We start from the raw sequence: 5,410 nt of genomic DNA, 5'->3' as shown, positions 1-5,410 counted from the left end.
ACTTTCACTTGATCTTTGACCTTTTGACCTTTGAGGCAAAAAAAAAGAAGGAAAAAAAAAAAACTTTCCAGAGAATTTCTATTAGGTTACACATGCATACACCAAGTGTAAAAAATAATACCCCTGCTGGCATTGCATAAATATGAGGGAAATAGTAAAATTTTGAAGTGGTGCACTTGACCTTTGACCCCTGACCTTTGACCCCATGAACCCTACATTCTCTAGATAATCACTTCCAGTCAGTACATGTATATACTATGTTCCATGAAGATACCTTGAACAATTTTCCAAGGCACGGAGAAAAATAAGAAGTTTTGATATTTTTACTTGACCTTTTGACCTTTGACCTTTGACCTCATGACCCAAACTTTCACCAGAGAATTTTAATTGGGTAATACATGTATACACTAAGTTTCAAGAAAATACCTTAAGGCATTCAATAGATATGGCGAAAATAGTGAAATTTCATGTATTTGACCCTGACCTTTTGACCTTTGACCTTTGACCTCATGACGCAAACTTTCACCAGAGAATCTTAATTGGGTAATACATGTATACACTAAGTTTCAAGAAAATATCTTCAGGCATTCAATAGATATGGTGGAAATAGTGAAATTTTATGTATTTGATCTTGACCTTTTGACCTTTGACCTTGAGCATGTGCACCCAAAAGTTGATAGGCACAACTTCACCCCCTAATACACATACATGCCAAGTTTCATTAGGATACCTCAACAGGTTTTGATAGTTACCTTGTCCACAAAATTCATTACGGACGGACGGAAGGACGGACGGACGGACGGACAGACGGACAACCCGAAAACATAATGCCTCCGGCACCGTGGCGGAGGCATAAAAAGTACCAAGATAACGGAAATTATCTCTAAAACAAGACATGATGGAATTTTCTCGATAGCACCATTTGAAAGAGCACCCTCACATGCCCCGGAAAGTGAATTTACCTCAAAAAGTCAAATTTTCGAGTTAGACCGTTTTACCAATCTGACGGCCGAATTTCAATGAGCTTTACAAACAAATTATACCATATAATCAGGTATAATTATATACTGTATAATGTAATGGGAAGCTGGAAGGAGCGGTAGGCGTAGGTATAGATTTCAAGAGGTTAATGGCCGCCGAGCTTTAGTTCCGTCAATGGACCTTCATCAAGGCCGGACAAGATAATAGGGAGCTTTAGGTTTGCGGCGCGGACGCTTGAGACGAGTGCGTTGGACGTTCTCCTCTCTCCCTGCGTCGTGCTGAAAAGTAGCTTTAGATTACGCTAGGACGCAACCTATAAAAAAAATAAATAAATAAAATGGCACCCCCATTATGATCGGTGCATCAAGTACTGAAGTATCTCTCTACATCACTGATCTCCCCTCTACATCATGAATTGAGCGGACGTAAAAATAGCACAGAACGCCTTGTGAAACCTCAGACAATGCGAGCTATAGATCGCGTCTGATAAGCGATTTTGCGCATGCTCAGAATATGTTTTCTTCCACTGAACGTCCCCGTCACGAAAATCTAAAGCTCCCTCATTATATGGTAAGCTTTATACTATGCTTACTATACGTGTGTGATATTTAGGAACAGTATAATCATACTTCTTTTCAAAGCCAACCCGAGTTCATGACTTCAAGTGTATTTCACACTGATTGTAGCTCTAACATCCCACACAAAATGTTTTAAGCAGCAACGGTGATGCTGGAAGGAGTGACTCGTTTTATCTTGTCTGTGTCCTGAAGGTACACTGACGGACCAAAAGTTCGCAGCCATTTAAATCTATTGAAATCTATAGCTATCCCTACCGCTCCTTCCCACTTCTCGTCATATACAATGTATGCCTATTTAGAAGGAGCAACACTGCGTCTGTACATGTTCATGGTGCATGCCCTTCATCACAATATATCTACATATATATCTATCTGTATACACGTATATTTATATATATACATGTATATATATATATATATATATATATATATATATATATATACAATGTATATATATATCATCTACATGGTATACTGCATTATGTCTATTTTTACTGTGTCATCGTCCCAAATACCCCCAAGCCACATTACCCCTCACACTTCACTACCCCCACATTACATGTACGAACCCCTCACACTCATCCTCCTGACACCACACCACACACAACAAGCAAATCCCCGCGCCTTAAAAGGTAATTAAATTATAATGTGCTTTAATTTATGTTGGTTTATGCATTACCGCTGCTATTACCTATACTAAACTACTACTACAATTTCATTTTTTTCACTGCAAGTGTATGTGATAATACTGCCTTTCCGTTGGAGCGAATGTAATATTGCTGTCCATGTTTGTTCGATTTCCTTTGCCTTGTTTTTGGTTTTTGTTTTTGTTGTCTGCCTTATTCTGTTGAAATGTATGCAAATTGGTGTTACTGTCTATATTCCGTTTGATTGGCTTCTTGTTATTACTATTTCTATTTCTGTTCAAATGCATGAAAATTGGTTGCTATTTTGCTTTTATGTTTCTGTCTCATCAAGCCCTTGAAAAAGGCTGGTGAAACAGCCGAAAGCTTGGGGAATAAAGGCAAGAGTGAACATCACTGCAACGTCTATACTGCAAGTTTTTCTTCCGTCACACACACACACACACACACACACACACACACACATATATATATATATATATATATATATATATATATGTACATATATGATAAAAAACAAAACTGGAACAAAGTTCATGCTGTCTTCACCAACAGTTTATTTCTGCACACAAATTTTCGAGCGTCTCGCCGCCCTTTCTCAAGTGTTGATACTGAGAGAACAATAACAATTAAGCCATAACAATATTGCAACCGTGTTACCAAGGACGCGCGCTTTAACGCATAGATGCTGGGCATTCTAGCACCCAGTGCACATCCTGGCAACAGTATACGTCATAATACAATGACAACGAGTATGAAAGCATATAACCTTGCCATGATTGATATAGAAGTAATTCTTCGGAAGACGCAGCTGCAGTGGTGATGTAAGAATTACTTCTATACTTTGAATTGAGTTATACAAGCATTGTCATTTTAAAGCTTAGAGACTGCTCTTTTAGAATTTGCCCTTAACTAAAAATCCATGTCTGGCGACTTTTTGTTGGTTTTGTGAAACAGGGTCACATATTATTCAGGACTAGTCCCAAATGGGTTAACTTAAGTTAACTTAAGTTAAGTTAAGTTAAGTTAAGCTAACTTTGAGGATTAGCTCTTGTATCCGTGTCCACATAACAAAGCTTACACTCAAAGGTAGCTTATCGTCAATGCAGCTCTTGCCTTTGTAACTATACGAGCGAAGCCCACTTGATAATCAAGCCACTGAACTGGAAGTTTGCGATGACCCCAGAACGGGAATGGGGGCTCACAAATAGGTCAATCTTACCTTAGGAGTTGGTCAATTTTTACGTCCACACAATGCTTTCTGTAAAACGAGGAATGTTCGCATGCATTTTAATTTCATGAATTTCGCAAGTGCCAAGATTCGCAAAATTAAAATGGACGCAAAATTTCTTATCTACATTACATGCATTGAATGTTGGAGGCAACTCACGAATATTTCATGCCGCGAAAAAAGGCCGTTGGCTCCAATTCGCAAAAATTTCATGCCACAAAAATATTGTGTTTTACAGTAACTTGGAGATGTGGGGACTCCCCGCAGCTCGTGGATAGAACGTGAACCTTGAGAAATTTTGTGGTTCTTATCATCGAGTTAACTTCAAGCTTGCTTACATTGTACCTTCAAGTGCATCTACGCGGTAATTAACCCATTGAGGATGGGCTGATTTTGCTACAACACGCATCTCACATAGACACTTTACCCGAGTATACATGTACTCGGGACTCGTCCTCAATGGGTTAACTACAAGCTTATCCTCGAAGTTAGCTAAATTTGAAGTTCGGGATCACCACCTAAGGGGTAAAGAGAAGTCTATTCCTCTGTGAGAGGGGCAAAAAAGGTGCGATGTGCAATACTTCTGCACACAAAAGATCCCAATCTACTCCCCCTCACAAATCTGATTAAGTGGCCTGTCTCATAGACATAAAACAGAAAGCAGATGAATGACTCTACCCAAGCAATCCTCCTCTCCCCACCCCCCCCCCCCCCACTCCTGGGCCCCATTTCATTAAAAGTTGATATGATAGCAACTCTCCCTGGAATGACAATTCTCATGCTAACAACAAGAATCCAGCTTCCTGATTGGCTGTTGCTGTGGGAAGCTGTCATTCCAGCGAGAGTTGCTATCCTAGCATCTTTTGTGAAATGGGGCCCTGATGACTAGAAATTGTCAGCAAATAATATATGGTACAAACATGGCAAGCTGTTCCGTGCAAATGAACGGGGGTGCTACACATTGCATTTTTTGGCACTCCATGTACAATGACAAGATAATATACAACATGTATGTCCTCCTCCACAAGTAAAGTCGGAAATACATGTACACTGTATGTGACTGCCCAGCTCAAAACCCACAGAAGGAAGGCCACAATAATTTTTTGCCACTTTTCTACATAGTTTAAAGATGATAAAAAGTTTTGATACCTCAAAAGTGTCCTTGAATTTCCTTGTCTTAGTTTGTGTTTCAGGTTAAAGTACCTTTCATATAACTAACACTGCGAGATTTACTCGCCCCAAAGTGCTCTCATGTCTTAGTAATCATGCAATTAACTGCGATCAGCAGCCCCATACGCATAGCGAACAGCAGTCCCATACGCATAGCGTAATCGGGCTTCGCATTGTAGCATTCAGGATCATGGCAGATTTAGTATCGCAGGGTGAATGTCGACTTAAAATCCCATAAATTCTTCAATTTGAAGACTTACCAATTAAGTTGAAGTATTGAAAACAGGCTTCGGGCAACGTTTGGTTCTGCCTATAGTCCCTTTCTGTTCGAATTGATGACTGAATGTGACTCGGTCGACAGGACCTTAGGAGAGCTACATACAGTACACTGAACACAACGTTGTTCGAAGCCTGTTTTCAATACTTCAACTTAATTGGTAAGTCTTCAAATCGAAGAAATTTTTGGATTTTAAGTTGACATTTACCCGCGATACTAATTCTGTCATGATCCTGAATGCTACAATGCGAAGCCCCATTACGCTATGCGTATGGGGCTGCTGGTCGCAGTTAGCTATGCGTACAATGGGCTGCACGCTGCTGGTCGCAGTCAGTGGTTTCGTACAATATTTATCGACGCTGTACAGCGTCGGCTCTGGTACGAAACCATTATTGCATGATTACTAAGACATGAGAGCACTTTGGGGCGAGTAATTCTCACAGACAACGTACTTTAACCTGAAACACAAACCAAGACAAGGAAATTCAGGGAAGCTTTTGAGGTACCAAAACTTTTTATTATCTTTAAA

The sequence above is a fragment of the Diadema setosum genome, chromosome 17 (genome assembly GCF_964275005.1).
Source record: "Diadema setosum chromosome 17, eeDiaSeto1, whole genome shotgun sequence".
NCBI classification, from domain to species: domain Eukaryota; kingdom Metazoa; phylum Echinodermata; class Echinoidea; order Diadematoida; family Diadematidae; genus Diadema; species Diadema setosum.
Note: the sequence above shows the minus strand (reverse complement) of the source record.